The sequence below is a fragment of the Megascapheus bottae genome, chromosome 18, assembly GCF_031878675.1.
Source record: "Megascapheus bottae isolate mThoBot1 chromosome 18, mThoBot2.hap1, whole genome shotgun sequence".
Lineage (NCBI taxonomy): Eukaryota > Metazoa > Chordata > Mammalia > Rodentia > Geomyidae > Megascapheus > Megascapheus bottae.
In genome coordinates, this window is record NC_143526.1 from 32,708,108 (window position 1) to 32,729,871 (window position 21,764).

Here is a 21,764-nt window from a genome sequence, read left to right on the forward strand (position 1 = left end):
TGCTTGATTTGGGGGAAATCATGGCTGGACTGGGGGACGGGGGAGTGGACTGTGCACCTAGGGAGGCTTGACGCGGGGATTCATGGGGTCGGTGGTCTCGGGGCGCCGCGCCCCACTCCATCCGCCCTGGTCGCCAGTGGGGAGCCTGTCCCAGGTCCCTGCGCTTTCCTGCTTTCCTCTTCTCTTTCTCCCTCCCTCCCTCCCCCCTCCTCCTCCTCCTGCTCCCGCTCCTCCTCCTCCTCCCACAGCCCTGCCCCCTCTCCTCCCCTGCCCTTCCCTCTCCCCTCCTTTCCCCTCTTCCCCCTCCCCTCCCTGCCCCTCCCCTCTCCTCCCCGCCGCCTCCTCCTCCTCCCTTTCTCTCCCGTCTGTTTCTCTCAGCCCGGAATCCATTCCGGCCGGGAGCCGGAGCGGCCAGGCCGCCGTGGCCCACCGCTAGCCACCCGGGTCCGCGCTCGGCGCGTCCGTCGGTCCGTCCTCCCGCCGCGCCCCCGCCGCCGCCCAGGTGAGCGCCCCGCGCGCCCCTCCGCCCGGCCGCGCCCGCGCCCACCCCCGCCCTCCGCGCCCTCCGCGCCCTCCGCCGCCGCCCCAGCCCCAGCCTCGCGGCCGGGCCGCCCTCCCCGCTGCCCTCCCCGCGCGGCGGGGCGGCGGGGCGCGGGGCGCGGGCGATCGGGACCGGCCCGGCGCGGCCTTTTGTTGCGATGTCGCGGGGAGGGGGCGGGCGGGGGCCGGGCTGCGCGGGGACCCCGGGACCCCCCCTGCCGCCCGCTCGGCTCCCCGGCCCCCGGCCAGGTCTAGGCCAAATCCCAAATCAGAGCCGCTCGGCTCGGCAGCGGCGCCTCCGGCCCTGCGCCCGGCCCTGCGCCCGGCCCTGCGCCCTGCGCCCTGCGCGGCCGGGGAGTGGGAGGCGGAGCGCGCACGCCGGCCGGCCGGGGGCACCAGGTGGGGTGGGCAGGGTGGGCGGGGTGCCGGCCCAGGGGCCCTGAGGGGGCCTGGAGGGGCCTGGGGCTCCGAGGTGGGGGTGGGGACGGGCAGGTCAGGGCACTGCGGTGCGGGCTGCGCGCGGGTGGGCCGGGGGCGCTGAGGCTGGGGGTGCGGGGGTCCTGGGACACCCGCTGACCCGAAAGGGACCAGGCCAGCCTCTGCTTGGTCCCCCACCTCCGCCGCTGACCAGGCCCAGCCTCCGGCCGGCTCAGAAGTTGGCAGAAGTTTGGGAGTGTCACGCAGAGGCTGGGGTGAGTTTGCGCCCCTCCCAGAGCCACCGCTTGCCCTGCTGTGTGTCCTCAGACAGCTGACTGTCCTCTCTGCGCCTGGGTCCTCATCCCTGGTCCCGGGCCTGGCTGAGACGCCGGGCTGATGCAAGATGGGAGCTTCTGAAGTGCCTGGGGGGCCTCAGGGATTCTGTCCGCTGGGACAGTGGTCTCTGGGTCACCCAGGGCAGCCTTGGTTTCTGGTGAGCCTCCTCCCCGGCTGGGGAGTGGAGTTACCAGCCACACCAAGGACTGGGCCCCGGGGAGACCGCACACTTGAGATCTCAGGATGGGCTGAGGAGAGGAGTCCTCCTTTGGGAGAGGATGCGCTGGTGCTCCCAGAGGCACCCCAGAACCCCTTGAGAAGTGAAGCCCAACCACCCAAAGCTGTGTGATCTCAGGCACACTTAGGCTGGATGACAGAGCTCAGGAGAGACTCTCTGCTAGCTCTGGCTGCACAAGAGTAAGGGCAGGCCAGGGCCTGGATGCCATTCCCTTGGTATTTAGCAGGCATAGGCTCTGGGCTTCAACTCCCATGCAAAGGTCCTGGGGCCCATCTCTGAAGAGTTCTGATATACCTAGGCTCTGAGCTCCATGGAGCATGCACAGACCTGGGCTCCATTTCCTTGTAGTTTAGCAGTCGCAGGCCTGGCCCTCCATCCCGCTCACCCCTGGAACAAAGCAGTAATAACAGTAGCTGCTCACATCCACTGAACACCTCCTGGGAAATCAAAGCTCTTGTGTATCCTCTTTATTTTCTGGTGAGGAAACTGAGGCTCAGAGAGTGCACGAGACTGGACCCGTGGCCACAGAGTTTGAAGCTGGAAGGAGGCCCCAGGGAGCGTAGTCTGGCTGTCTTTGGAGCAGGGCTCAGGCACAGGGCTCTGGTGGACGAGATGGCTGAGTGTGTGGCAGGAGCCACGAGGCTCAGCAGAGGTTTTGGGATGTGGTGAGCCTCGATGATGTGGCCTTTCCACCGGGGAAGTGACTTCCAGTGTGTCACGCTCAGCTGACTGCATGCCTGGGCCTGCTCCTGCCTCCACTAGCTGAGAACCCCCCCTTGTCCTTGCTCTCCCCGGCTTTGCTGAAGCCCACCCCACCCCTCCTGGCTTCTGGTTTCTCTTCGAGGCACAGGTAACCCTAGCTGGTGGCCTTTTTGCTTTGGTTCCTTCCTGAATGGCATCTGGAGGTAGAACTGGGGTGCGTCTGGGTTCCCCAAATCCCAGGAAGCCAAAATGACCTCCTGGTAGACCTCTTCTTCTGGCCCTTGATCCTTGGCTGACCCCATTTTCTCTGAGATACAAGCATCTGTGACTGTGCATTGAGCATCTATCTACTTACTCATTGTGGCCCAGTATTGTGTACCTGCTCCAGGAGCTGAGAACCTGGCTGAGCAGTGCTGAGGCGGGAAGCTCCCAGCTGGTGGTACCTGCGTTGAGGGGGAAGGGTGTTCGGCTGAGGGGGGTGCGTGAGTTTCCCCCACGCTCTTGCTAGACCTTCTTCAGGACCCTGGGGGTTGTGGGTAGTGGTTTGTTTGGTAAAAGCTTTCTGGCCTCTTAGAAATTTAAAACTGGAGTGTGAGCCAAGAAGGAAACACATCGCCAGATGAATTATCTACCCTCTCTCCTGTGATAAAGGCTCTGACTGGGAGGCCTGGGGGACTGAGAAATCTTGAAGAAAGGATGTAGGAGTTGGCTAGACTTGAAGCCAGGGGAAGGACTTAGGAAAGTGCATATGCAAAGGCCCTGAGGTAAGGGAGTGTGTGCAATTGTGAAGCCTGGGAAGAGTGTGTGAGGTTGGAACACAGAAAATGGGAAGAGTACCGAGGTAAAGGAAGGCCTGTTACTTGCAGAGTGGGGCAGAGACCCTGGGGAAGATTTTGGCCTCCCTTTTCATGGAAGGGACTGATTGTTGTTCCTAGTAAGAACAGGCTCATGCTGTGGGCCAGCGGCACAGAAGCTAACCAGGCCCCTGGTGGAAATGGATGTGAACCTGGACTACAGTATTCCATGAGAGCCTAACCAGGCATCAGGAAGAGGCAGCAGAGGAGGCTGGGTTTTGAAGGGTTAGTAGGAGTTCCAAAGGAGGCACGCTAGAGGAGCTGAGAGTCAGGGATGAGGGATGCCGGATGCAGAGGGGCTAGAAGCTGGGAATGAGATGGGGAGATTCGAGGGTCAGCTAGAAAGATGGACAGGCAAGCACTTGTGAGTACCTCAGGCCTGGGTTCAGATTCTGACTCCTGCACTTGCTGTGTATCTTTGGGCCATCCTCTGTATCTTTCTGAGTCTTCATTTCTTCAGCGTGGAGGTGGGGACTGTACTCCGCTCTCTTTCAGGTTGGGGTTAAGAGCGGGCTCCGTGTTCTCCTGTTGATCCACCCCAAGTGCAACCTGCTTTGCCTGGGGTGACAGGAAGCTCAGCTGGCATTCTTACCATGTTCTCGCCCAGCTGGCTGGTCAGGGCTTAGAGTGGACAGTGCCATGGAATCATCTGGGCCAAAGCTGAAAGTCAGCAGCAAGGGTCGGCAGCCTACAGGGTGACCTTGACGCCTGCCCTGCCCTCTCTGTGTGAGAAGGCTGGAGATGGCGCTTATGTGTGTTGGTCCTAGGGCCTGGGCACTGTCCCTGAGCTTTTGGGCTCAAGGCTAGCGCAGCACCACTTGAGCCACAGCTCCACTTCTGACTTCCTTCAGTGATGAATTGGAAGTAGGAGTCTCACAGGACTTTTCTGCCCTGGCTGGCTTTGAACTGTGATCCTCAGATCTCAGCTGCCACTTGAGTAGCGAGGGTTACAGGTGTGTGCCACAGGCGCCCAGTTCCCCCCAGTTCTTCTCCTGTTGCCCCCGTTCCTCCCTCCCCTTATCTTCCTGGAAACCCTTCTGGCAGGGCTTCCTTCACAGGGGACTCAGTTTCCCCATACACAAGATAGCTCTGTGAATCATGGTTTCCAGGGCATCCCCAGAGGGTGGACACAAAGTAATCATGTACAACCAGGGCAGCCGTCAGGTCACAGCCTCTGCACCGCTACCTGGGAGGGGTCAGTTGGTTGAATGGGACCTGTAGGATCCAGAACTTCAGGTCCAAATGGAGACCCAGAGGCCAGAGTAATCAGCCCCCGTACCACCCCCTCCCTGGGCTTAGATTATCCAGTTCTACTTGGCCCAGGACTCAAATCCCACACACCTGAAGTGCCATTGTTGAGAAGCATTCTGAAGTGTCAGTCTAGCTGCATGGGAAATTGTTCTGGGATGGATTAGTAATGCCTGCCCCAGGCAAGGGCTTAGAGAGTGCGGTCTGCATGCTGTGAGTGCCTTGTTTCCGGATCTGTTCGGACCTTCTCTTTTCGCTATGGGGAAATGAGGCCAGAGAAACCCAGGGCAAATCATCAAAGCTGAAAGGGAGATGCAGCTAGATCTCTGGTCTTTTGATCCGGCGTTTTCCCTAGCCAGCTGACCTGTCCCCACTGACCACTGTGGATTCACTGGGCTCACACTGAGGGTGAACTGGGGATCGCCGAGCTGGGAACTGAAATCTCTGTCTCTCTACTCCTGACTCTGAGACCTTGGGCAAAGGACTATCTCCTAACTTTGGTCCCTTCTATCCTCCCTTCCTCTAGAAACTACTCGGAGAAGGTCCACAATGAAAGGAGAAGGTAGAGAGGAGGAGAAGTTGAGAGATCTTGATTCAGTCCCTTCCTGTCTGGTCATCCATTTCTTCTTCATCTCTGCAGCCCAGGGTCTCCCCTTCCTGAGGCTGAGGGTGGGATTCGGGCTGGAGACTTGTGGGCAGGCAGGTCTGGCTTCGCTCTCTGGTGCCGTGTGGGGTGGGGCCATGTGGGGTAGCCGAGCTACTGGGACTGCAGGGATGGATCTTTGGAATCCTGGCACCTGCTGGGCTGAGTAGCCGGCTGGGACAGCATCTGAGCTGGGGGGTGGACTCGGGTCTGGCCTGCCTGTCCAGTTAGCCTCTCCCAGGCTGTGTCCATGCTGTGGTCTTTTCTTGGATGTTGATATGCTCCCTGTAGGCCTTCCAAGCATGGACCCCAGCGAGGCGGCCTGGTCCCTCTCTGCCTCAGCCTGGGAGTGGGCGGGAGTTCGAGTCACAGATAGGAGAGCCTGGGCTTAGAGAGGCTAAATGAGGGTGTCACTGTCATCTCAGCCTTCTGGGGTCTGGGTGATTGGTGGGTGTTTGATCTTGTACCCAGGGGGGGTGTGAGGCTGGCAACCTTGACTCCTGGGGCCTCAGCTCTGCCTGGGGCTTTTTCTTTTGGCCTTGGATCTTTTGGCCTGTGGTATCAAGTACAGTAGAGACAGGGAAGTCTGGCTGTGGGTTTGAATCTGGCCTGATCACCCGTGAGTCATATCTGATTGTGGGAAAGAGTCTGCTCTGAGCCTCAACTTCCCCATCTGTGCGTGGAGGTTGACAGAGCCAGTACCAGCTTTGACCAGGTGGGGTGAAGGGCATGTGAACCAAAGTATGCTCTGTGCTTGCTGTCCAATGCTTATCTGCTGTGAAGAGGAAGATAATTTCCTGTCCAGGCAATCCCCGGGCCTCCGAGGGCAGGAGGGAAGCCCCGGGGCTGGGCCTGGCCAGTTACCTTGCCTTTAGCTCCATCCCGGCTTTTTTTTTTTTCAGTTGTGGGTCTTGAACTCAGGCCTGGGCCCTGTCTCCCTGAGCTCTTTTGCTCCAGGCTAGCACTCTGCCACCTCAAGTCACAGCTCTACTTCTGGTGTTCTGGTGGACTTTCCTGCCCAGGCTGGCTTTGAATCTCGATCCTCAGATCTCAACCTCCTGGGTAGCTAGGATGACAGGCGTGAGCTGCTGGCTCATGGCTTCAGAATTGCTTGTCTGCTCTGTGCCCTCCTCTGCCCCAGGACCAGCATGGGATTCTTTTTCCTGTAAGGGAATATGTGGGGATGGTGACTCCCTAGCCGGCGGCTCTGTAGCATCTACAGTGCTCGATAACCATGCAGGGCTAGCTGCAGTGACCACCGTGTTTGGCATATGAGGAAACAGTGTCTTCAGATCAGACCCCTGCCAGGGCCCTGTGAAGGCCTTGATTGGCTGTGAAAAGGGTAGGGAGACTAGACATGACGTGACTTGTCTGTGGAGCATAGCACCGAGGGGAGGAGCTTGGAGGTCTGTTCTGAGATCAGACATGAGGTGGCTTGTGCCCCCACCCGACAGACACACAAACCCACTGGAGATGCGGACGGAGCTGCAACCCCCCACCCCGGGCCCCCCTGGGCTTCCTGCAGTGGCTGTTGGTGCCTGCACGCATGGTTGAGCTCTTGTTGGTGCCAGGCAAAGCGCCACATGGGTCTCACCCTCCCTGCACCCTGTGTGAGCGATGACGCACGCCCCTGCCATTTCCCCGGAGGAGCAAGGACCTGCCCAAGGTCATCCTGTGTGTGAATTTGAACTCAGGGCTGAGCACGGCAGGCTGCCCTTCTCGTCTGGCCTGAGCCCCTCTCTGCCTCCTCCCTGACTTTGATCCTTCCTCCTGCCCTGTCCGCGCTCCTTCTCTGGCAGCAGGGAGTGCACATGTCTCCAGTCTAATTCTGGGGCTCCAGTGGAAGGAATGTCATGAGGGAACCTTCCACTTTCCAGGTGGGGAAACCAAGGCACAGGACCTGGGAAGGGACTCAGCTGCTTCAGACCAGATGGAAGCAGTCTTCTTTCTCCTGGACTTGGGCTCAGTTTCCTCATCTGGGAACTGGAGTAGTAAGCACGTCCACCTTGGGGCTGTGGTAAAAGATGGATTGAATCATCTTCTTATGCCAAGGATAAAGCAGCTCGAAGCCTGGACTAGAGGCAGTGCCCAGCAAAACAGATCGGCAGGGCAGGAAGATCAGAGGCCCGGGTGGGTCACGGGGACGGCCGGAGGGTGGGGGTGGTTTTCCTGGGTGACCATGGTCAGGCCCCTGCCCTCTAGATTGGTCTCAGATCAGCCTGGCACAGCCGGGCTCCCCACCCCCAACCTGCCAGGTGCTCCCGAAGGCCCCGGAACCAGATGAGCCACCGTTCTATTTGGGGACAATTCTGCTGTTCCCGTTTCAATCCTGTGCCCTAGTTTTAGAAGCAATGTGGGTTTGGTTACCAGTTGGCCATTTGCAGAAATCTACCCCCTCCCACACCCACTCCACCTAAACCTTCGCTCTACAGGCAACCTGCAGGAAGCAGGACCTGGCTGTCTTGAGGGGTTGCTTAAGGTTCTGGCCCTGCACTCTTCGATGAGGAGCTGGCAGCTGGTCTGGGCTGAGATGGATGGATGCCCGGAACCCTGAAGGATGCTTCTTGGGTGCACAGCTTATATTCTGGGAGAGCTAGATGTAGATCCTAATCACTGCCCTGTTGTGCAGTAGTTGACACATGAATGGTGGCAGTCTAGCACAAAGCCAGGAGGGCTTCCCAGAGGAGGTGACCCTTAGCCTGGGCAGCAGCACAAGAGACCAACAGAAGGGCGAGGGTATTCTGGGCAGAGGTGCAGCATGCACAGAGGCCCTGAGGAAGGGAATGGCTTGGGGTAGGGAGGACTAAGATGGGAGATGGGGATGGGGCAGGTTAGGCACAAGGCGATTAGAAGGGTAAATTGGCAGCCCAGCCATCCTGGGTGCTGGGTCCTGCTGGATGGCTTCCGGGTCCCCTGGGGCTCCCAGCACAGAGGACAAAGCCTCTTTGTGGTGGCACAGATGGAGGCTGAGAGCCCCGCTGAGTGTGAGCCGGGGCTGTGTGGTGCCCCTGCCCTGGGTTCCTGTGGCTGCCAGGGTGGAAATGCAGCTGGGTTGTGTGTGTGGCTGGGGGGTCCTGGCGCTCAGGAAGTCCTGCTCATCCGGGCCCCATTCCACTCAACAGTGCCGGCCTGGCTACTTCCCCTTGGAGGCTCAGGTCCATGTGCCCATGTGCGCATGTATGTGCCCCCCCCACCATGCCAGCCCTGTGCTTTGGGCCACTGTGGGCTGACCTAAAGCTACCAGAGCTTCCCTTTGGAGTGGGGTCACCCACCTTCAACCCAGTGTTCATTCAGCTCAGTGACTCTGTATCCTCAGAGCTGTGGCCCAGGCCAGGAAGGAGGGGTGGAGCGCTTCCCCAGGGTCCAGGGGTCCAGAGCCCCTGTGAGAAGGGAAGGGACTAGGCCAGTGGGGGTAGAGCCTAATCAGGTAAGGAGAGGGGCTGGCAGGGCCATTTGTGGGGCCTTGGGACCCCTGTAAGGACTTTGTCCTTTGTCTTAGGCCAGGAGGGGTTAAGGGAGACTCGAGACTCATCCTGGCATTTCTGGGGGCTCTCTGCTCTCGCTTGGACAGAAAGAAGCTGACCTGGCGAAGGCTGGTGCGGGGCAGGACTGGGGCTGTTTGGAGGTGGGACTGGCAGGGTTTGGGTCTCAGGGAGATGAGGCTGGTGATGGCGGACACCTCTACAGAAAACCATAGCCCTCCCGTTCACCTCCGCCCTCTGCGAGTCCCTCCAGAGCCACAGCAGTGCCGCTCCCCACTGCCCTGCTGCTGCTGGAACACAGCTGGAGTGAAGCCCTCAGCTTCACGCACAGCCCACAGGCGAGGAAACTGAGCCCAGAGTCCTTTACCTAGTCTGGATCTTACAGGGATGACAAAGTAGCATTTGGGGACTGAAGGTTTCAGGATCCATACCCAGTACCCAACACCTTTCCACATGGGGACACTGAGCCCAGAAAGGACCTGGGGGAGGGGCCTGTCATTGTCCTTGCCATGTGCGAGGGTCTTTATACCAGGTCACTTCCCAGCCCCAGGGCCCCGCTCCCCTCCCCTCCCCACCCAGGTGTCACCATGGCTGGCCTTACCCTTCCTCGAGCTCTCACAGGCTTGGACAGTCCTGGTGGGAAGGGGCCCTCCCTGCAGGAGGGGCTTTCTCGTGAGAAGGTTCCAGAGCACTGGGGGGGGAGGGCAGCTCTGTGTGACCTTGGTCCCCCATCCTCTCACTCCCCCTCCCCACCTGTGCTTCCTGCAGTCGCCTGCCCCCACCCCACCCTGCCACACCGGCCGAGCCGGTTTGAGCCTGGCCGGCCCTGAGCGAGTCCTGTGCAGGCAGGACCAGGCATGCTCTGGCTGTCCTGGGGCCCCTCATTCCTCCGCTCCCGCCCCGTCCACTCAGCACACATCCCCAGGACCCACGCCTGTGCCGGGTGGGGCCCGGGGCCTCCTGCAGCTGCCTTGGACCAGTCCACACCACTGGCCCTCAGAGGCGGGCAGAGGCGCTGCTGTGAGGGCACACACAGTAGGGCGGGGCAGAGGTGCTGCCGTGAGGGCACACATAGTAGGGGGTGCAGAGGCGCTGCTGTGAGGGCACACACAGTAGGGCGGGGCAGAGGCGCTGCTATGAGGGCACACACAGTAGGGCGGTGCCCAGACGTGGGCTCTGAGACTTACAGGCCCGGAGGGAGGGGTTTCCAGGGCAGAATATGTATCTGTATATCCCTCTTCTATCCATCCCTCCATCCATCCCTCCATCTATCCATCATCCACCCACCCATCCATCCAGCCACCCATCCATCCATTATCCACCCACCCACCCATCTGTCCACCCATCCATCATCATCCATCCATCATCCACCCACCCACCCACCCACCCATCTATCCATCCATCCGTCCATCAGTCCGTCCATCTGTCCACCCATCCATCATCCATCATCCATCCATCCATCCTTCCATCCTTCCATCATCCACTCATCCACCCACCCATCCACCCACCTATCCACCCATCCATCCATCATCCATCCAGCCATCATACATCCATTACCTACTCATCTATCCACTCATCCCTATGCCCATTTACCCTTCTAACCACAAACCATCCATCCATCGAGCCACCATTTCACCATCTACCCCATCATTCCCCCAACCTAACAATCCATTTATTCATCCATCCATCCACCCATGCTGATACTGTCCACCCCCACCCCATCCATTCATTTAGAACGTGAGAAATGCTGTGGCTTCTGCATTAACAGGGAAGGAGGTTGAAATTCTGGCTAGGGCGTAGAATGAGTGGCCAAGGAAGGAGCTCACATTGAAGAAGAGAAGGAAGGAGTCATTCTGCTTCCTGCATGTGATAGCTTAGAGAGGGCCCCGTCAGTGCAAAGACCTTGAAGCAGAGGCATGTATCAGAGGGTCCTGGGAAGAGAGGAGAGGGTGGAGGAAGGGGGGGGGAGTGAGAGGAGAGGGGAGAGTGAGAGGAGAGGGTGGAGGAAGGTGGCCAGGGAGAGTGAGAGGGTGGAGGAAGGTGAGGGTGGCAAGATGGAGGCAGATCCGAGGATTGTGGGCTGTTCTGCAGACATGGACTTCCGGTGGGGAGTGGGATTCTGTGAAGTGGTGCTGGGTGGAGCAGCTGTGGTTAGAAGGGGCACAGGTGCACAGCGAGGTGGACGGCGAGGAACGCGGCTCGTGGAATGAGTCGTTGTTGGAAGGAGGTGGGCATTTGGTTTTTCATTATGTAATGTAACCTGTTTTTTAATTTTTGAGATACATTAATATCATGACCCCATGGACCCATCGTAGCCCCCTGGCCCCACCTGCTGGCCCACACCCCTCCCTCCCTCCCGCCCTGCCCCTCTTTACAGCAAACCCTGGGAGCCCTGAAATCACCTGTGTCCTAGCTACTCAAGAATGTGAGCTCTGAGGATTGTGGTTCTAAGCCAGCCTAGGCAGGAAAGCCTGTGAGACTCTTTTTTTTTTTTTTTTTGCCAGGCCTGGGGCTTGGACTCAGAGTCTGAGCACTGAGCACTGTCCTTGGGTTTTCTCAAGGCTAGCATTCTACCACTTGAGCCACAGCACCACTTCTAGCTTTTTCTGTGTATGTAGTATCAAGGAATTGAACCCGGGTCTTCCTGCATGCTAGGCAAGCACTCTACCACTAGCCATGCTCTCAGTCCCAAAGTCTGTGAGACTCATCTCCAATAAACTACTTAGAAAGAGCTGGATGTAGTGCTGTGGCTCAAACGGTAGAGCATTAGCCCCGAGCACCCAGGGATAGCTCCCAGGCCCTGAGTTCAAGACCCACGACTGGCAAAAAAAAAACAGTTGGGATTAAAAAAAAAAAAGTAGGGCTGGGAGTTTGGCCAGTGCCCTCCCTGCTGTGCCCTGAAGTCTGTGCCTGGCCACCAGGTCTGGGATGTGGTGGGAAGGAGCCTGTGCAGTACCTGCACCTAGTAGGTACACAGTAAGTTCTTGGGCTGCATGGCCCCGTTCTGGGGGCTTCCCTGGTGAGAACTCAATTCTAGCACTTTATGGAAGGAGGTTATTTATTGTGTGTATCCCTACTTTATCTTATCTAATCATTTGCTTTGTGCCAGTATTGGGGCTTGAATTTAGGGCCTTACCCTCTCAGATCTGGCACTTTACCATTTGAGCCACACCTTTACCCCAGCTTTTTCTTTTTTGTGGTTATGGGGCTTGAACTCAGTGGCTGGGTGCTCTCTGTTCCCTGAGCTCAAGGCTTGAGCTCTACTGCATTGAGCCCCAGCGCCACTTGCAGTGTTCTGGTGGTTAACTAGAGGTAAGAGTCTCATGGGCTTTCCTGACCCTCAGATCGCAGCCTCTGGAGCAGCTAGGATTATCATGTGTGTGAGATGCCAGCTCCAGTCCAGCGTTTGCTAGTGTCTGCCCAAACGTGGTCTAGCTCCAAATCACAATTTCTTGACATCTCAACTTCTAGAGTAGCTGGGATTTTAGGCTTGAGCCCCTCCTCGCTTCCTCTCTCTGCCAACCTTGGTTCTTGAACTCAGGGCCTGGACATTGTCCTTGGGCTTTCTCAAGGCTAGCACTCCACCACTGGAGCCACAGCACTACTTCTGGCTTTTTCTGTCTATGTGGTACCAAGGAATCGAACCCAGGGCTTTATGTATGCTAGGCAAGCACTCCACCGCTAGGCCCCGCTCTCCTTCCCCCACCTTTTTGTTTGTTTGTTTGTTTTTAAAGATTGGTCTTGTATGTAGCTGAGACTGCCCTGGGACTATTCCAGGATGGCCTCGTAGTTGAGATCTTCGTGCCGCAGCAAGTTCCGGGGGTGACAAGTGTGCCCTCTCGCTCAGCTTTATTTCTGTTGCATGGGAGAGGAAGCGGGCACAGAGAGGTAGGGAAACTTTCCCACAGTCACACAGTGTGAAAGGGCCACAACTGAGTTTTGAGCCCACCAGTTCAGTTCTTGTTCTCTGTGTAGTGGGATCTCTGGGGTCCAGGAAAGAGGGACACTGCTTTCTGCCTATGAGTGGGTAAATGGGGTACTACCTGTGGCCGGTCTTGGGGTGTCCTGGAGTTCATCGGTGGGGGTTAGTAATGTCTCAGGGGAGGGAACAGTGTGCAAAAAAGAACGGGGAAGCTGGAGGCTTGGCTCAGTAGGGAAGAGCAGAGGCCTGGGGCAGGATGGAAGCCTTGGGCCCCCAGTGGGCAGGGCCCACCCTGCATGCATTGCCCCTCCTGGTGGAGGGAGGGCTGGGAGTGGGGGTTGTGAGTAGAGAGGGGTGCTGCTCATGGCGGGGTGGGGCTTGGCCACTGGGCGCTCTTGCCCACCAGTGTCCCCGGAGGATGTGGGCGGGAGGGGGCACTGTGTTCTGGAGCTGCCGGCTGGGAACAGCGAGGCCGTGGGCAGGGACTGGCTGGCACAGCCCCCGCCCATGTGCTGCCGCCAGCTGTGGGAGGGGTGGCTGGAGGCCTTGTCACCCCGAGGTCTGGGGGCCAGGGCCCCCTCGGCACGCTGAGCACCTGGCTTTTGGGGGTCGGCCCTTACTGGCCAGGCTATGGAGATGCTGGGGTCTCTGAGGCCTGGCTCAGCCATGTGCACCTCCCCTCCTGCCTCTCCCCGGCTCACCGGCTCACCGTCCTGGGGCCTGGAAGGGATGGCCGGAAGCCCCAGCCCCAGGATTTGAGGGGGAAAGCAGACAATCTCCAGGTCCCTGACCCCGCCTGCAGCCCCACCCCAGCCTGGACTTGATGTGGGGATCCTGGGAGAGGCCAGCTTGGCCCCAGACCCTGCTGAGTTCTCCAAGCATGCTGGGCTCCTGTGGCTCCAGCTGGAATCCTGGCTATGGGGAGAGTCACACCTGGAGGATGGCAGGGAGAAGCTAAAAGTAAGCAGGTGCTTCAGTCAGGCGGGGTGGCTCACGGCTGGAATCCTAGCTCCTCAGGAGGCTGAGAGCTGAGGATCATATTGGGAAGACTCCATCCTTAATTAATCGGCAAAATGCTGGGCTGAAGGCATGGCTCAAGTAGTAGAATATCAGTCAGGAGCACAAGACCCTGATTTTAAACTCCACTATTGAACAAGAAAAGAACTCCATCCAGAACCTTTCCCAGAGGCTCCTGTAAGGGGAAGAGCTTGCAGGGACTTGTCACCAGCTGCCACCAGGAGACAGTAGGGGTGCCACTTGACTTGTCTGCACTTCAGTTTCTTCTTATGTTAAATGGGCTCAAGAATGATACATAGGCTTTGCCTGTAGTCTCAGCCACCCATGTAAATAGGATTCCAGGCTGGAGCCTCTAGTGCCCTCCCTCCTTCCATCTCTCCCTTGTTTCATTCCTTCTTTCCTATGTCTCCTTTAGGGGGGGGTCTTGAGGTACCCAAGGCTGCTGAGCCCAGACAGTTGACTCTCCTGAGCTGTGTGACCTTGGGCAAGCAGCTAAACCTCTCTGTGCTTCCATTTCCTCATCCACAAAATGGAGACGAACCCACCAGGCTGGGTGGGTCTCCTGTGTGTGCAGCTCACTTACGAGCATGGTGTGTGTCACCAGGAATCTCTCCCTGTCAATTGGTTGTCACCTCCTGAGCCCCAGGTAGCATGGCACTGAGCCTCTGTCCTATGTAGGCCTCCCCAGGCCCCCATGGGCTTTTTCTTCTCTGGACCTGGGCACCCGGCAGGGTGGATCTGAGAAAGTTCAGGACATGCTGGGTGGTGCCTGTCCCTTTCTGAGCTCTGTGCCCCAGTATGTCGTTTCTTTCCCAGCCCCTCGCCATGCCTGTCACTGCAGCCACCACACTGCTTGATGCTTAGTAGGTGCTCATTTAAGCTTTGTGGATGACTGCCCTGGGCCTCTGGTTGCTGGGTCTCTGCATACACAGAGTGCCTTCTCCTGTTTAGCCCTGAAGCCTGCCTCTTCCAGGGAGCTGGCCAGGACTGCACCTGTGAGAGGAGTAGGCCATGGGCCATGCGGTGCTTGGCCCCTGCTCTGCAGCCCCGTGCAAGATGCATGCACGCATCTCCCTCCCTTGCAGGACAGAACCGGAGCCTCAGACGGGGCAGACGAGACCACAGCCATGAGCCGCAGAGCCAGGACCTGAGCCCAGGTAAGCAGAGACACACACATTCACACACACACACACACAACACACACAACACACACTCACATTCACACACACACTCACACATTCACATACACACCATTCACATACGCACATTCACACTTTCACACACACACACTACGCATTCACACACACACACAGTACGCATTCACACATGCACAACACACAACACCCACTCACACATTCACACACACACAATACACATTCACACACGCAACGCACACTTTCACATACACACAATGCACATTCTCACTTTCACATACACACAATGTGCATTCACACAGACACAACACACACCATTCACATACATACAATACACATTCACACTTTCACACACACACAACACACATTCATACTTTCACATACACACAACACGCATTCACACACACACAGTATGCCTTTGCATGCATACACGCATTCACACAATGCACATTCACACACATTCACACATTCTCACACACAATGCACATTCACACACATACAAAACCTACATTCACACTCAGAACACACATTCACACATACAACCACACGCAATGCACATTCACACAAGCTAAAAGTGAGTGTCACTCTCACCCAGGTCAGCCATGGCCCAGAATTTCGCGGGTTCCTCTCAGAAATGGGGACCACAGCAAGGCTGCCTGATGCGTGGCTTTGTTACACATGATTTTGACCATGAATGGTCAAAAAAATAATAATAAAGAAGAAACTTTTGTGTTTTGGTGCTGGTCCTGGAATTTGAGCTCTTTGAGCTTCTCTGGCTCAAGGCTGGCGCACTACCGCTTGAGCCACAGCTCCGCTGCTGGCTTTTTGGTGGTTAACTGGAGATAAGTGTCCCAGGACTTTCCTGCATGGGCTGCCTTCAAACTTCAGATCTCAGCGTCTTGAGTAGCTGGGATGCCAGCGTGACCACCGGCACACGGCCGTCTTTCGCTCTTGTCTGTTGAATTGCACAGTAAGATGGAAAGCTTTTTTTTTTTTTTTTTTTTTTTTTTGCCAGTCCTGGGTTTGAGCTCAGGGCCTGAACACTGTCCTTGGATTTTCTCAAGGCTAGAGCTCTACCACTTGAGCCTCAGCACCACTTCGGGCTTTTTTCTATGTATGTGGTACCGAGGAATCGAACCCGGGTCTTCGTGCATGCCAGGCAAGCACTTTAACCACTAGGCCAAACTCCCGGCCGATGGAAAGCTTTTTGTAGTCAGGAAAGAAGGTTGTGCTTGCTGCTGGCTTTTCCTCACACGTGTGTGTTTGGGTGTAGGGTCGATTCTAGACAGCAGTGCATCGGATGCACGTGGAGGTCACGGGGTAATGTGGATAGAGCTTGCTGGAGTGTCCCGTGGAGAGGCGGTACGCGTTCCCCCTCACACCCGTGATGCTCGATGTTTAGGTCAAGGTAGAGCCTCAGTTTGCCTGTCAGATGGGTGACAGGCTTGATGGAGATGAGAGGATCCCATTTCAAGGGTCCAGGCCCAGGTGGGACACGCACCTCAGCCCAAACACTGTGCACAAAAATGACAGCCACCCCAGCTCCCCCGCTGCAGACCCAGCCAGGCGGTCAGCCTTGCGTTTCTGCCGATTCACCTGTTGCGGACATTTTGTGTAAATGCGAACGGATCACAGGTTCTCGTGTGAGTGTGTGTATGTGCACACCAGTACAGGGACTTAAATTTCCTCAAGGTTGGCAATCTACCACTTGAGCCATACCTCCACTTCCGGCTTTTTGATGGTTCACTGGAGATAAAGAGTTTACTGGGTCGGCTTGGAACCCCCACGATCCTCAGCTCTCAGCCTCCTGAGTGGGTAGTTTCGGGCCTGAGCTACCCAATGCCCAGCAACAACTGCCCTTGCTTATTAACGAACATTTTAAGACTTAGAATTTCCTGTAGATAAGGTTGCATGGTCCAGGCATGGTAGCGAACGCCTAGAATCTCAGCACGTGGGAGTCTGCAGGATCATGAATTTGAGGCCAGCTTGGGCTACATAACGAGGCCTTGTTTCAAACATAAAGCAACGAATGTCCATTGTATCTGCAGAGAGAGGAGATTTTCCTTTTTTCGATCTGGTCTAGTCCCTGTCTCTTTTCTTTCCTAACTGCTTTGGTTAGAAGCCCTTGTAGAATCACCACCCCACCTCAATCCCCTCCATCTCCCCCCCCCCCCCCCCCCCCGCCATCCTCCTCCTCCCCTGCACTGGTCCTGGGGCTTGAACTCTGGCCCTGGCTACTCTCTGAGCTTTTGTGCTTAAGGCTAGCACTCTACCACTTGAGGCGCAGCTCTACTTCTGGATTATTTTTGTGGTGTCTCATGGACTTCCCTGCCTGGGCTGGTTTTGAACTGTGATCCTCAGATTTTAGCCTCTTGAGTAGCTAGAATTATAAGCGTGAGCCACCAGGTCCCAGCCCACTTTACTTGCTTATGTTTTATTTCTGAGATAGTGTCTTGGTCTGCGCTGGCCTGGAACTTAGATATTCTGCTTCTCTTCCCAAGTGGCTGGGTTACAGGAGTGCACCCCCACTCCTGGTTGTAATTGGCTTCTCTTATATCTTTGTGTGGCTTTGTTATCAAGGGAATGTGGGCTTCTTTGCTTGACTGGGCAGTGAAGAATCAACATTAATTCTTCCTGAATGTGTGGTTGACGTTATTCTGGCCAAGGCTTTTGGGGAAAATTTCAAAACTACAAATTCAATCTCTTTCCCTTCTTTAGGTTTCCTTGGAGCTCTGGTTTCTTTTTCGTTTGTGTAGTTAGTGGGTTTGTGTGATTTGCTGTCAGTATCATTCACAGCGAGTTGCTTATACCATCTGTTTCCTTCTGTTCCCATTGTAATAACTGAGCTGCTCGGGTTGTTTATTTTTTCCTTGTTGACTGTAGCCAAAGATTTGCCAACTTTGTTGACCCTTTCCAAGAACCAAGCTTTGATATTGTTTGCTGTTGTTTTGCTACTTCATTAACTTTTTTTTTTTTTTGCCAGTCCTAGGGACTGAACTCAGGGCCTGACCACTGTCCTTGGGCTTCCACTTGAGCCACAGCATTACTCTGGCTTTTCTTAATGTATGTGGTACTGAGAAATCGAACCCCAGTCTTTGTTCATGATAGGCAAGCACTCTACCACTAGGCCAAACTCCCGGCCCCCTACTTCATTATCTTCTGCTCTAGTCTTTATTATTTCTTTCTTTTTACTTGTTTTAGGTTTAGTTTGTTCTCTTACTGGCTTTCCAAGGTAAAAGCTTAGATTGTTGATTTGAGATCTTTTCAAGTATTTCTCTCTTCAAGCATTTAAACTAGAAATTTCCCTTTAAGTTCTCTTCCGATAGCTGTATGTTTTCCTATGGGTGATATTTCTTAGTCTTGGGTCTCTCCTAGAGATATACACACAGACACACACACAGAGTCGTATATAGAGTCGTATATAGAGTCTTGGGATATATTACATATGTGTATATATATATAGTCTTGGGGGTTTGAACTCAGGGCTTCACACTTGCAGGCTCTCCTCCAATTCTTTTTGACTTTTTTTTTTTCCAATCCTGGGGCTTGAACTCAGGGCCTGAGCACTGTCGTTGGGCTTTGTTAAGGCTGGCCCTCTGCTACTTGAGCCATGGCTCCACTTCCAGCTTTTTCTGTGTATGTGGTACTGAGGGATTGAGCCTAGGACTTCATGTATGCTAGGCAAGCCCTCTACCACTAGGCTACACTCCTGGCCCCATACTTTCTTTTTTTTTCTGATGCTTTCTTCCGTTTTGCCTGAACTGTGATTCTCCTATTGACACCCCTGTATAGCTGGGATTATATACAAAACCTCCATATCTGTTTTTGTTTGTTTGTTTGTTTTTTTAATTTAGAGGAGGCTTCCTGAAATGTTTCCCCCAGGCTGGCCTCCCAATCTCAGCCACTTGTGTGGTCAGTATGATCATCATGAGTCACTGGGCCAACTATTTGCAGACGTTTCTAGAACACTTCCTGGTTTCCAGAGAGCCAGCCTGGTTGCCAGGATGCCCTGCTGTGAGTCAGGGATGAGACGCCAGGAGCAGAGGCGTGGCAGTAGCCAGGCCCCCTCTGGCAGGATGATGGGCCTTTTGCCTTTATGTCCCTGGAGTTCAAGAGGCCGTCTTGTCTCCAGTGCTGGAGCGGGCTGTGCCCTCCTCACGACTTCTCCAGCAACCGGTGGTGACCCCGCGTGGCACAGGAGGAAGCTGGGCACAGAACCCTACACAGGGAGGTGGGATGGGGCCCTTGGCTCTGGCCCTCTGCCTCCCGACCCTACCCCACCTGCTGTCATTTCCAGAGCCAGCACTGAGCAAAACCCAGCAAACATTGCAACCAAGGCCCCGTCCCTTCACGTAGGGCTAAAGATCTGGCTTCACTTTCCCCCCTGCTGGGGAGGGCCGAGGCTCTAGAGCACTCTAGAGCACGGGCAGGGCCTGGGGGTTGTCATGTCCCTGCTTCTGTTTCCTGTTCCTGTCTAGAGGCCCCGAGTGCCAGCCCTGGCTCCCACCTCCTTCCCAAGAACCCTTTGTTTTGCCTTTAATTGCCTCCAGTGTTGGGAGACTCACTCTTTATCCCTCCACTTATTCTAAAGGAAGCTCTTGTTCTTAGTTCTTCATATGCTATGAATGGCTTTGATTATCATTATTATTATTACTCATTATTTTTGGTCAGTCAGGGCCTGCGCGCTGCTGCCCCTGAGCTCTTTTGCTCAAGGCTAGTGCTCTGCTACTTTGACCCACAGTGCCTCTTCTGGTTTTCTGGTGGTTAATTAGAGATAAGAGTCTCATGGACTTTCCTGTTTGGGTGGGCTTTGAACCTCTATCCTCGGCCTCCTGAGCAGCTAGGATGACAGGCACGAGCCACCAATGCCCAGCAATATTTTTAAATACGCTCTTTTCCAAAAGGCATCTTTCTTGCTGTAATCCTGGCTACTCAGGAATCTGAGATCTGAGAGTTGTGGTTCAAAGTCAGCCGAGGCAGGAAACTCATGAGAGCCTTATCTTCAGTAAACCACTCAGACAAAGCTGGAAGTGGTACTGTGGCAAGTGGCAGAGCACTAGCCTTGAGCACAAAGAGGCTGAAAAACTGCACCCAAGCCCTGAATTCAAGCCCCAAGACTGGCAAACAAAACAAAAGCAAAAGACATTTTCTTTGTCTATTAAAGTTTCCTTGCTGTGGTGTCCACGCCTGGCCCGTTCCCTGCGCGTCCTGCAGGGAATGTAGGAGCTGGCGGGCGGCTGACCGGGTCAACAGCTCCCTTAGGACATTGCTCACACAGGGACTCTACTTCCATGGAAACTGGCCTTTCCTGTCCCCAGGCTGTTTGCCTGTCTCTCAGGCCCTGGTGGGCCCTTGGGCAGCCGAGCATGTTTCCCTGGGGCCTCCTACTGGTTCCTAGGGAGTCCCATACCTCCCCTGGTGCATCTGAGCGGCTTGGGGCCCAGCAGGGCCTGGCTGGCCCATGTTCCCGTGGGGGCAGGTGACCTCAAGCCAGGCCTGGCACTGAGTGCAGATGGCCCTTCCCCAGGCCTCAGCCCAGCCAGGGCCCTTGTCTCATTCACAGTATTCACAAGAGATTCTGTGCTGGCTCCATTAGGCACCTACCTGGTTGGCATGGTCAGAGCCTGATGAGCGTTTTTGCTTTTTGTTGTTGTTTTTGTGTGTGTATGCATGTGCAAGAACTGGGGCTTGAACTTAGGGCCTGGGTGCTGTCCCTCCATGAGGTCTTTTGCTCAAGGCTAGTGCTCTGCCACTTGAGCTACAATTCCACTACTGGTTTCCTGGTAGTTAATTGGAAATAAGAATCGCATGGACTTTCCTCAGATCTCGGCCTCCTGAGCGGCTAGGATTATAGGCGTGAGCCACCAGGACGGGCCGATGAACTTGGAGGGTTGAGAGGGAGCCCTGTAAGGTAACTTCTTTTGGTTCATAGGCTCGAGGCAGCCCCAGAGAAGTCTGCGCTTCCCGCTTTTGCAGATGAGGACGTGGAGATCCAGAGAAGGGACGTGACTTGCCCAGGAACACATAGCTGGTGGAAGTGGAGCGGGGTTTCTCGTCCAAGACCCCGAGCCCCCACGCCGGGTGTTGGGGCCTGGTCCCCAGGCTGCTTCCTAGATCCCCGGGGCAGCACTGTCGCCTGCCAGGTGAGGAGATGCCCCGAATCTGGCTGCTGAGGTGGGAGAGCTGGGGAGAGCTGGGCTGCCCACCATGGGGAGGCCCCAGCCAGGGCCTGTGAGCCTGGGCTGAGGGAGGTGGACAATGGTGGGGGTACCATGGAGGGTGTGGAGGAGGAGCCTGGCATGGTTCTGTTTTCCTACCTTTCTACCCCAGATTTCTTTCTGGCTCAGAGGGGGCACTTAACTCGTGTGTGTGTGTGTGTGTGTGTGTGTGTGTGTGTGCACGTGCGCATGTGCGTGCCTATACTGGGGCTTGAACTCAGGGTCTGGGTGCTGACACTAAGGCTTGTGCTCTACCCCTTTAGCCACAGTGGCACGCTGTTTTTAGGTAGTTAATTACATAAATGAGTCTCAGGGGGCGGGAGGGTGGAGAACGGCCGGGAAGGGGGCTTAGTGGTAGAGTGCTAGCCTAGCATGCACGAAGCCCTGGTTCATTTCCCCAATACCACATAAGCAGAAGTGGTGCTGTGGCTCAAGTGGCCTTGAGTGAAGGAAGCTCAGAAGCAGCTCAGGGACAGCGCCCAGGCTCTGAGTTCAAGCCCCAGGATTGGAAAAAAAGAAAGTCTCATGGACTTTCCTGTTCCGGGCTGGCTTTGAACTGTTAGACTCAGATGTTAGGTCTCCTGACTAGCTAGAAGGCTGGTTGTTACTCCAATCACCCTCCTGCCTCCTCCCTCCTCCCTCCGTTCCTTCTGCTGGGTATGGAACACACCGTGGGCCCCGCCCTCTGCTGGGCACTGTGGGTACTACAGCATTCGAGACAAAGCCAGAGACAAAAATCATCAGTCACAGGAAACTTTGTCTTTGGGTGGGGCAGGGCGGGGTTGAGAGGTAGGAGGTGTGTGTGTGTGGGGGGTGTAATTAGGAGGAGCACAAGGCAGGAGGCTTTAGCTCAGTGAAAGGCCTTGGGGAACACTTCTCAAGGGGGTGACTTTGGGGCAAAGAGTTAAAAGGAGGCACAAATGAACCTGGTAAAGAAGTCAGGAAAGGGGCCAGGAGTTTGGCCTAGTGGTTAAAGTGCTTGCCTAGCATGCA

General features: G+C 55.8%; 1 protein-coding gene across 3 annotated transcripts in view; it reads left to right on the forward strand.

Moving 5' to 3' along the window:
• Positions 1 to 338: 338 nt before the first annotated feature.
• Src (SRC proto-oncogene, non-receptor tyrosine kinase) overlaps positions 339 to 21,764 on the forward strand; it is a 34,981-nt gene continuing 13,555 nt past the window's right edge. For 2 of the 3 annotated variants that reach the window (XM_090352330.1, XM_090352328.1), the window contains exons 1-3: positions 339 to 502; positions 14,485 to 14,556; positions 20,486 to 20,696. The gene's annotated coding sequence lies outside the window, so the exon portion shown is untranslated. The remainder of the gene's footprint in view (positions 503 to 14,484; positions 14,557 to 20,485; positions 20,697 to 21,764) is intronic. The other variant, XM_090352329.1, reaches the window with a different exon arrangement.